We start from the raw sequence: 11,789 nt of genomic DNA, 5'->3' as shown, positions 1-11,789 counted from the left end.
GTTGTTACTAAATAGCTGGAGAAAATAGTAAAAGAGAAAAAATGGGCTCAGGACTTCAAATTTCCAGTTCAAATGCCACATAAATGGCATGAAAGTTTCTATATGTACCTTGAAAAAAATTCATCTCCTCTAGCCACAGAATTAAGGTTCCTGAAAAACATACCAAAAATCAAGTGGTTGAATTACAATACAAATTGAATTTCCAACATTGCAGGATGTCTGCTTGTAAGGTGAGGGCATTGATTGGAAAGGGTTGGGATTCTGTAAACTGAAATGGGAACATATGGGCAGTTAATAATGAAGCTGAAGATACTGAACACATAAATTCTGCTATCTTTTTTGCCAGTAGAAGGAGCACTTCTACCCCCATCTGAGGAAGTTTACCTAACTTTGCTCTTTGACCACTAATGGAATCCCTGGAGGTAGCTGACTTGTAAAACACTGTTAATTCTCCTCAGGACCAACCCCCACAATTCCTCATTGCCTCTAGGCCTCTAATTAGACTGAAGTCTCAGTAGGCCCTGAAAGGTGATGTAAAAAAGCATGACGAATGAGGAAGTATGCTACACTTCAAAAGAACAGCATGATTTTTTCAATTTATGTAGACAGAAATTTGTTCCCCCACTATCTCCTCAATTGATATTCTTAACTCTTTACTATTCTCTTCTCCTTCTGGGACACCAATGATTCTTATACTTGTGTACTTTGTTTTGTACATTTCCCTGAGATCCAATTCAGATTTTTCCATCACTTTTGCCATTTGCTGTTTTGAGTGTTCAAAATCAGTTGTCTTGGCCCCAGTTTCCTTATTCTTTATTCTGCCTCTTCAAATCTGCTGTTGTGTGTCTCTGGTATGTTTTTTATTTGGTCTACAGCATGTCTGTTATTTTTCTATTTATTCTTTCAAATTCCTGTTTATGCTCTTTTAGTATCTTCTTGATTTCCTTTATGTCATTAGTCATCCCATTTATTTTATTTAATGAAGTTATATGAACATCTTTGATTAGTTGTTCCAATGTCTGTCTCTTCCAGTGTTTTAATTTGGTTGTTAGATTGAGGTATATCTGTCTGCATCATATGTTTGGTGATCATCTTATGTTTCCATGGAATGTAAATATCTTGAATGGTTTACTTTGAAAGTTGATTTCCTTCAGTAGTCTAAAGCCTTGTATTTGTGGGATGGATATGGAGCAGAATGCAAGGTGTGGGGTGGGGCACAACAGTGTGATGCTGCATTGCAGCTCACATATTGGTGCAAGTTAGGGATGTTATGCTGGTCCTTGTGAGCCTGGGCTGCCCAGCAGTGGGGAAGGTGTTGCTGTGCGGTGCACGGGTCTGGGGGGTTGGGTCCTGGTGTGTGCAGGTCTAGGGCATGGGATCCTTTGTGTGCATGCACAGAGCTCAGGGCAGTGGGTCACAATTGTGCTTATACAGGCTGAAGATGGATATGGCCTGACTGCACAGGTCCGCACTTGTCCAGAGCTGGGGGCATGACTGGGGGATGTGCTTATGTGCACATCTTGGAAGGCCATAAGTTGAAGTACACCTGTGTTCAGGGGGGAAGAAGTGGGGTTGCACAATTGTATGGGCTGAAGCAGGTATAACATGGGTATGGAAGTAAGCACCAGCAGCCTTTATGTGTTGGCAACTGCCTACAGGGGGCTGGGATGGAGATGTAGGGCTCAGGAGGGGTAGGGCAAGATTGTGCTTTTTCAGGAGAGGTGTGTTGGGCTGGAGCAGGTGTTTGAGGGCTTGGGTTGGGGGTGTGGGGCAGGTATACATGCCGGGTCTTGACAGAGCAGCAGCACTTGGAGTGTGGGAAGGGGTGGCCGGGTGATGGGGTTCAGGTGCTTGGAGTGTGGGGTGAATCACAGGTCATATGGCATCACTAGGGAGGGTAGCATGTTTAAGGAATGTGGCTTAGCTTTTTCCCTAGTCTCCCTTTCCTTGTCTGTGCACTCCTGAGGGCTCTGGGCTTCTGCATTAAGCTGTTTGCACGAGCCAGACAGTCTCCAATTCTCTGCTTCTCAATTCCTCAGCTGCAAAAGACTCTCCCAGGTCACTTACACCCTGGAATTGCTGTCTCAGTAGCCTTCCCATCCCTTCTCTAGCTGTTCCTTGGAAGAGGACTATTCTCCATTAGAGGATCATCTTTAAATCCTTAGATAAACTGCTTGTGCATTTCACTTTTCTAAATTCTGTTGCAGTGAGACTACCATTGATACATTCTTTTTGTCTCTGTCTCCCTCTGAAATACTTGGATGTTGACCACAAATTTCACGATACTTTGAGGTGTGCAATTATAAGACAGTAGCACATGATTTTTCATGCCTGAACAGCACACTGAAGATAAACTATAACATTGAAACAACGTTGGAAAATTTGACATTCACTCAAATTAAACCAATAGTGTATTTAATGATTATTTTCTATGTAATTGAAGCTATGAGTATTTTCAACACTTTCATTTTTTTCTATTCTGGAAACTAAAAGAAATTGAAGCAGAAATAGGTTATGGGGTAGACAAACAAAATAATTATTCCTTATCCTTTGATAAACCTGAATTTTTATTTTTGGTTATGGAGATGGGAAATAGTATTAAAATGACTGGAGTCAAGTCATGTGGGGGTTTAAGTGGTGGCTCACAAACTTTCAGAATTCTGGAAGTACCTATATTTTGTGTGCTCTACTCAACACTATAATACTTATTTGTAAGTGGGTGAGGCTTTCTGTGGGGCTTTGAGGGATCCAAGATAAAGGAGGTACCCCTTGAACTGACCATGTATGGTTAGGATGCTTGTTAAAAAAGAGAAGTAAGGCAACATAAAAGTATCAAATGGGTTTCAGGTGTTCATTTATAGATATATGTTTTGGAAGCCCAAAATGGGGACAGTTCTGACATGCAGAACAATACTTGTTAGGGCAGTGGGCCAGAATATGTGAAATCAAGGCTGACCCAGAAAAATGCAGTCTCATGGGCTACTATAATTACAAACTATGTTCTAAATGTATTGAAAGGCCTTTGAATGATAAATAATAGCTGTTATTTATATTAACATTTTTACTATTGTTTTGGAAATAAATGTTAGTTTTTGCCTGTTTAAATAAACATTATAAGTAAATTTTGCTTGTATTAACTGAGAATATTTTGAAGCACAGAACCTAATTAAAGCTTTTTCCTCCAATTTATTTTGAAAGGAATGAGATGCTAATTTTGGGGTATTGATGTTTTACAATGCCTAATCAAGACAGAAAGATGAAGGCCACAGAAAAATCAGCTGCTAAGAAACAGCAAAGGATCACCACCACGTAATCACATACCAAGCCTTTGGTAATTATTAACTCAGATAGTGGCTAGTAACCAGATTTAATGGCTTCTGAGAAGCCTAGAAGAAGACAACTACTACTCTGGGTTACAGTGTTTACTGAAATGTTTGATCACTTCTAGAGTTTTAAAAAAATGTTTAAAGTGTATAGGTTTCAGGCTATAAAAGCACATCTCCAAATGGCAGTGCCATCAGTGGGTAACATGACCTTATTCACCTGGAGCCTTCTGTTGGTCTACATTGTGTTATTCTTTCTCCTAGGGACTATTCAGATCTTAAAAGAATTTGATGTCTTTTGAACGTCCAGTCAAGCAAACAATAGGTAGTGTTTTCAAAGAATGTGCATACATTTAATAAAAAAGAAAGCACATGTTTCTGAAAGGACCCATTGAACATCTTTATGAATGAATGCCTAGTTAGCTCTTTCCTATCCTTTCTTTTCTTTATCTTATTGTTTCTCTCATACCTGGCTCAGGTTCTGTCAAGACACAGCATCCACAGCCTTTTCATTTATCTCCTTTTATACCTGGGCCCTGCCTTATCCTATGTTTAGTGCCATGTGTCCTAACTACCAAAATTATTCAACACAGAAACAGTGTATCCTTCTATTAAATGCTCAGTATTTCACTCTTGAGGGCTCTAGGGAAATTGACTTTTCCAAAATACTATTTACTACATTTCCCTTCTTCTCTCCCCCATCCCTGTCCCCTTGCTACAGTGATGTTTCTGAGGATTGGGGCAAATTGCACCTTACCAAAAGGAGGAGATAGGAGTGAGCATAGGTTATTTTTATAAGAGTATTTTTATTAATTAGTGAAGGAATGATACCTCTACTTGAATGTATCTCTGCTTTTCTATCTTTAATTTTGTTTCTCTAAAACATTGGAGTTCATTCCAATGAGAGTAGAGTTCATTCACGGAGCTTTGAAGAATAATGCAGGAGTGATAATAATAATGATAGTAGCAGACACTTATTTAGGACTGTCATCTAGTAAATGATAAGGATGGGCCTTGAACCCAGGTGGTCTGGCTCCAAAGGTCTATGCTATACATGTTTAAATAACTTTGTTTAAGAGTTCATGTGGTTGGTAATCCAGCTCTGATGGTTTTGATCACATCAACCCTTTACCAGACAGCTATAGAATTTTTAACTATTTATAGTGGAGAATAACTTTCTAATGATTTGATGGCATATAAGTGCCAAATAGTAATACTTACTATTTAAGGAATGCATTCTCTGTTTCTGGTGCTTTGCCTGCATTTCCCTGCTTAATAAATCACAACCTTCATTTTTAAAGATGAGGAAACTGAGGCATAGAGAGAGAGGTTAAGGGACTTTCCCAAAATCATATAACTAGCTAAAGTTGGAGTATAGTTCTGAACCTGGGCACTCTTTCTTTGCAATGTGTACCTCTAACCACTGAGAAATTTTTTCAAGGACTTGAAGAATTAAATTATAATTCAGAAAATAGTTTTGTGAGTGTTGATTCAGAGTAAACAGGGCCTTAAAATATCTTTTCTCATGTCAATCCCTTTCTATCATTAAATATGCTACAACTCCCAGGAAGACTCCTCATTTGGCTATTTTAGCAGTCTCTCTTATCCCTTCATCAGTATCTATACTGCTCAAATAATCATCCTAAAGCAAAAACCTGAGCCTTTCTTTTCCCTGCTCACAAGCCTTTATGAATTATTTCCCCAAATCAAGTCCATGCTTTCTTAGTAAAGAAAGCACAATAACTCAACATAGGTTTTGTTTGTAGTTTCAATTCTTTCCCAATGTGCATTCTAAGATGTAACCATGATATCAAGACCTTCCACATTTTGCTTCTACTGTTCCCAGGTCTGCAATTTCCTTTCATCAAATTTCTGTTTTATAAAGTCTAATCTATTTTCAAGACCCAAATCTCATGACACCACCACCACCCACACAAAAAGCCTTTGTTAATCTTCTAGTCCAGAAGTGATCTCTCTCTCCTGTAGTTCCCAAAGCACCTTATTTCAACATTGTAGCATTATTTTCTCCCTTGATTTGAAAGTACTTGCCTACATGTCTTATTTGGTGACAAGATTGTAAATGTCCCAATTCCAGCAGCTTTGACCTTGCCATCTGATTCTCTGTATCTTCTACTTAACAAGTTCTTGGTCAGTTTTTGCCAGATTGAATTGTGACTTTAGAATTGAGTCATTGCATGAGTATATATATCTCCCTGGCCAGGGAAAAAGAAATATCAATTATACATTTTTTTGAAGCCTGTGTTGAGTAGATCTATCATGGCACCTTGCATCCCCACTTCCTTGTTAACACTTTGTAGACTTTATTAAGGTTAATTTAATAGTTTTTTTCCATTTAACCAGTTATAGAATTTGCAGTCTGTTGTCTGACAGGTTCACATGTGATAGCACCATATCTTTCTGTGAAATATTTCACACATACACAAATGAGTATTTGCAAGTTTGAAATTTTCAGAAAATAGATGGCTCTAAGCAAAAATAAAAATAACTTCTCAAGTATATGAAGATTGTAAGATGCATGAAATTCATGCCTTATTCTCTTTGTAAAACTTTCATGCATTTTTAGTTTTGAAATTATAAATGCTCTCCCATTTTCCTTACAATAAAATAATGTGGAAACATTTATAGATGCAAAATATTGGAGAATATAAATCAGGAGTTAATCTATTAATAACTTCCTTGTCCCAGAAAGAATTTAAGGAAGTTTACATAAAGTATGACAGGTTATCATATATTAAATCCTGGGCCAAAGGAGAAATAAAACTAAGTGTTGGAAAACAAAATAGAGCAAGAATCAGGTAGAAGTGCCCGTTGAAATATGCAAGTGGGCCACACATTTGGTTCTGAGATTTTTAGCCATCAATTTGAAAAGGGGAACTGGGGATGAAGGTCCACTCACCTGACTTTCTGCACTAACAGGATCTGACCTGTGTATTGGCCAACATGGCCAATTACCTGGGTGCAGAGGAAATGTCCTTAATGGTTTCAGGCACAGAACTGCAAAGAACTGAACATCCTCCATCTGAATCTCTAACAAGGCAGGCCATGTCCTTCACTGTTTCATTGTATTCTAGTGCACTACTTTGCCTCGTTGTCCTGATTGTTTTTTCCATGTATCTCTGCATGTCTTGCTTTGCTACACTAGAGTCTGCTGCTCTATAGGACAGCCTCATAGTATAACAAAACTAGGGACAGAGACACACTGAGGCAGTTGGGCCCCTTTCAGCATAAGCATAACCTGGTAAAAGCAAATATTTCAAAGAAAAGAATTGCCCCAGGATTGTTGAAGTGAAATCACAAAGCTGGCTGGAGCTTTCACCAGAGGCCCTTCACAAATCATGATGTGATCTGCCTAGAGCTGGAAATCAGATAATTTCCCCCAATATTTGGAGCCACAGGAACCACATTGGGGATAAAGATAAAGAAAGCTAGAAGAATCTGTGTAGTGTCTAAAGCCCATCTTAGGATTTTGTACTCGATAATATAAGCAGTGGGGAATGTCAAATTTCTTGAGCTGAACCAGATCAAACACTTAGGCAGGCTGCATGGTGCAGCCTTTGTTTTGATCTCCAATCTCTTCACCTCCTTCTGAGAATTTGCGGTGCTCAGATACCTTCCAGTTCCTAGAGTACATGTAGTTCTCTGCATTCCTATTTGGTTGGTCCATGGTCCACTCTACCTTCCCTTTACTTTCCACCACCACAATCCCTTGTTTATTAATTTTTCTGCATGTTTATCATGTCTGTTTACTGCTGCTATATCCTCCTCTTAATGGGACTGGAAAGTCCTTGAAGACAGAAACTAGGACTCTCCTGCTTACCACATACCCAGTGTCTCAGATATTGCCTGGCACACAAAATATCTGCAATAAATATGCTGAATGGATGGAATAATCTGGAGGTGATTTGTTGGAGGAGGAATTAATTTAGCAAAGATACTTGGGACAAGGTGTGCATTCACTCAATAGTTTCACATTTGATCATCTTCTATGAGCCAGGTTCTGTGTAAAATGCTAACAACACAAAGGAAAACAGATGTGATACTGCCCTCAGTGAAGCTAAATTCAAGGGGAGCAGGCTGTTGTATAAACTAGATATTATAATAGAATGTGAGAAGTGCTATAGAAAGTAGTGTTAGACCTGAGGGAGGGAGTGAATAACTCTGCCCAGGAAGGTCTTGACAGCTCTTTATCCAGGAGGCTGTTTGAACTGAGTCCTGAAACATGATCAGGTGTCATGTGCTGCACATGTCCATGCATGACACAGAGGTCAAACACTGGTATGTTCTAGGACCATTGGTCAGTTTAATACTACTGTAACTTGAGTACAAGTTTCATTGACTGTATATATATATATTATATATATATATATACACATATATTTAAAAAGCAATTTAGACATTTTAAATATTGTGAAAGGAGATGATAATGGACTAGAAGACAGGAACAGAGCCTAAGAAGACAGAATTTCACCTCAATATGAGGAAAAACTTGGGAAAAAGTGAAACTCTGTGAAAAGCAAATGAGCAGACTCAAGACAGGGTGTTTGTCATCATTGAAGATACATAAATAGGGGCTGTAGGACTGAGAATATGAGAGAGGAGGGAGACTGTGGAGAGAGTTCCAGCTCTGCCACGTACTAGCTGTGTGTCCCTTAGATGAGTCATGTAGCCCTTCCATAACTCAGTTTGCTCATCTATAATCACTATCCTGGGAGTTTTGGTAGTACCAAGGAAGTTTGAAATTCCTTGGGCTTAGAAAAATCACTTCCTGTTTGTTGTGTGTCATGATATTTCCTGTAAAACACTGGATAATTTGCTTGTTGTTGTGATTTCATGTACAGTATCATTAGTGCTATCAGTTCAGATTGAGAAATCAGCTAATTTTTAATGAAAAATTTTGTTTTTTACTAGTTCATATGTATAATGAGAATAATTATAAGAACTAAAAGAATATTTATAAAACACAACTATGAAAGGCACATAGCAAGACTTTATAGATACAAACATTTAATTCTCATAACTCTTTGAGTCAATTTTATTGTTATTATTTCCATTTACAAATGTGGAATCAATATACAGAGATTAAATAATTTGTTCAAGATTTTGCAGTTAGCTAATAATGGATTTAAATCTGGCCTAGAGTTTTTCTCTTATCCACTAAGCATTGTTGCTTCAAGTGTCCATGGGTCTATAGTCTTGTGGATTGACCCACTAAGCACTGAGCTAGACAGGTGGTTTCACAAGATGAAGATTTATTAATATTTCTGTAAATGTATTTTTCTTGCTGGGGAATTCGGCCATGGCTAGCATACAATGTAGAAGGATATGTTTTTTTGTTTGTGTGTGTGTGTTTTCTATTTTTTTGCTAGCTATTAATATATATATTAATATATAATGTTATAACGCTTTTTGTTTTACATGGGCAGGCATGAACTCTACCTGCTGAGCCACTTTGGCCCTATATAAAGCATTTTTAAATTAACAATACCTTATGGGAGGTCAGGCATATTCTTTTTTGATAAGGAAATGATATTTTATGCTGATTTCTATAAAATAATTTCATGGGATAAGACAAGTACAACATTATACTTTATTTGATAATTATATAGAATGGAATGATCTACTGAAAAATGAATAATTATTTTGCATACTCTACTTACCTCATATGTAATAATTTAGCTGCTTTTAGCACATCCTTCATTTGAACTTTGTAGAACATCTCTCACTTGCACTTTGAAAGTAATATTTTATTTGTCCTCACTATGCTAAACTTTACTGAGGTACCAAAAAAACTCAAGGTTTTCCCAATTACAGGTAAATATTGACAAGTAGGTCTAATTGAGTACTAATAACTTAATATGAAATTAATTTATTCATATTGTAAATGGGGCATAGTCAAGTTGTAATTAACTTAAGTGAAGTTTTATTGTTCTTATGGTAAATCCTATATTTCAATGACATTTGTAAATATGATCAAGTAATCAGGATGTTAAAACTGGTTAAAATGATAGAAACTTCTTTGTCTTTGTATTCCTGTCACCAGGCATGAGTATATAAAATTAGTAAATGTTGAAGAATGAATGAATGAATGGAATAGATGAATAATGATTCACTCTTAATCTGGATCCTTCATTCTATACCAGAGTGTTCTACTTTGATGCTGAAACTTTCTGGTCTGGGTGAACATTTGAATCACCTTAAAAGCTTTAAAAAGTTTTGCTCCATATCACACCTGTATCCCCAGAAATGTTTTAGCTGTTGGAGAAATAGCACTAAACAAAAATAAGCAAGTTCCTGTTCGCAGTCAGGTGATGTTATAATCAAGGAAGTTGAAAAAAATAACGGTAAGATATAACAGGTGGTTCTACAAGCTATGAAGAAAAATAAACCAAGGTAAAATAGAGGGAGTAAATGTTTATTTCATCAATGTTAAATCTTCAAAAAATCTTACTTTTGGCATAGCCATCATGTTAATTATTGGCTTAAAAAATTTCCTTTCATCCTGTCTATTTTCCCCTCCATTCATTTTGTTACTTTCTTTATCCTGTGCTAAATTTTGATCCTCATGTACTTTATGCTTCTATTTTTGTAGCTTCCAGCCATTGCCTTTGATAGTACCCAAAAGAGCATGATGAAGTCTGAGCCCGCCATCAAAGTGTGTGGACACAGAACTCAAGGTCAATGGCATGAGTCCACAGAAGTTGTTGAACTTGAAAATTTTAGGTAAGATACCGAGTATTTCTCTTGTTTCAACAGCCTATCTCACTAGCCCTAAGCTTTATTTTAGGTTTTTCACAGCAGCTAAAATCTAAAATCTATCATAAACTTTACCATAGGCATTATTCTTAATTTAATACTTTTATTTAGTGGTTAAACCATTTCCAGAAATCATGCATAAGTAATAGGCTTACTGGCTACAGGTGGAACTGACCTGGGAGTTTTAGGACATGGTGGTGATACACATTTGGCATTTGCTCAAATGAGGAAATGGTTCCAGATTGTTGACCTGCCTAGGCTAACTTTCAGCTTTGTCTTTAGCTTTTGGTCTGGTCACATCTTGCCAATAATGGGAAAGCATAAAAAGAGCTGTTGCTGTGAACAGATATGGTGGCTAAAGAATGTGGTTGTCAAAACAACCGAGGTTTTCAACTGAAGTGGTCACACCTTACCTTCAACGTTGAAAGCTTCAGCCCCTGCTTTTCTCTGTTGTCACCATGTAGACCTCCTAGAAGCTGTACATGCCCCAGGGCCACTTCCCTTCCAGAAATTAGTTTTCTCAATTTTACAATGAGCTTAGGTCATTTGGCACTAAGTGCCATGTAAACAATGAATGGCATGAAATATCAATATGAATATTGTAGAAGGATAATATATTTGATCTAGAGTTTATTTCCCTCTCATTTTATCACAATGAATTAAGCAGTCCTGAAAAGCAAAATGGAATGGATTCATGCTAAAAAATATATATATTTAATGAGGAACACTAACTCCTTTAAATATCGTTACAAGTTCAGTCTGCCAGAGTCTGGGTGCTAGGAATTTGTCACAATCCTCACCTGGCAAGAGTGGGGACATGATGTCGAATGGCAGCTGAAAGACTGGAAAGGTAAACTTTGTGAATGGCAACATAAGTTTACAAAACTTGCCTTTTAAGTGGCATTTAATTCCAATTTACTTGGACTAGATTTTTTTTTTATTAATTAAAAAAAGAATTAACAAAACAATTAGAAATCATTCCAATCTACATGTACAATCAGTAATTCTTAATAACATCACATAGTTGCATATTCATCATTTCTTAGTACATTTGCATCGATTTAGAAAAAGAAATAAAAAGACAACAGAATAAGAATTAAAACAATAATAGAAAGAGAAAAAAAACAAAAACAAAAACAAAAAACCTATACCTCACATGCAGCTTCATTCAGTGTTTTAACATAATTGCATTACAATTGGGTAGTATTGTGCTGTCCATTTCTGAGTTTTTATATCCAGTCCCGTTGTACAGTCTGTATCCCTTCAGCTCCAATTATCCCTTCTCTTTTTTTTTTTTAATTAACGGAAAAAAGAAATTAACCCAACATTTAGAGAGCATACCATTCTACATATGCAATCATTAATTCTTAACATCATCACATAGATGCATGATCATCATTTCTTAGTACATATGCATTGGTTTAGAAGAACTAGCAACATAACCGAAAAAGATATAGAATGTTAATATAGAGAAAAAAATAAAAGTAATAATAGTAAAATCAAAACAAAACAAAACAAAACAAAACAAAACAAAAACCTATAGCTCGGATGCAGCTTCATTCAGTGTTTTAACATGATTACTTTACAATTAGGTATTATTGTGCTGTCCATTTTTGAGTTTATGTATCTAGTCCTGTTACACTGTCTGTATCCCTTCAACTCCAATTGGCCATTATCTTACCCTGTTTCTAC

At 36.7% G+C, this 11,789-nt stretch overlaps 1 pseudogene; it reads left to right on the top strand.

Annotated features, from left to right (window-relative positions):
* The first annotated feature begins 3,235 nt into the window (after positions 1-3,235).
* Positions 3,236-11,789, top strand: part of LOC143666751 (serine/threonine-protein kinase Nek10-like) — a 90,408-nt pseudogene continuing 81,854 nt past the window's right edge.

Source organism: Tamandua tetradactyla, chromosome 23 (assembly GCF_023851605.1).
Source record: "Tamandua tetradactyla isolate mTamTet1 chromosome 23, mTamTet1.pri, whole genome shotgun sequence".
NCBI lineage: Eukaryota > Metazoa > Chordata > Mammalia > Pilosa > Myrmecophagidae > Tamandua > Tamandua tetradactyla.
This window is presented reverse-complemented; position numbering and strand designations above follow the sequence as displayed.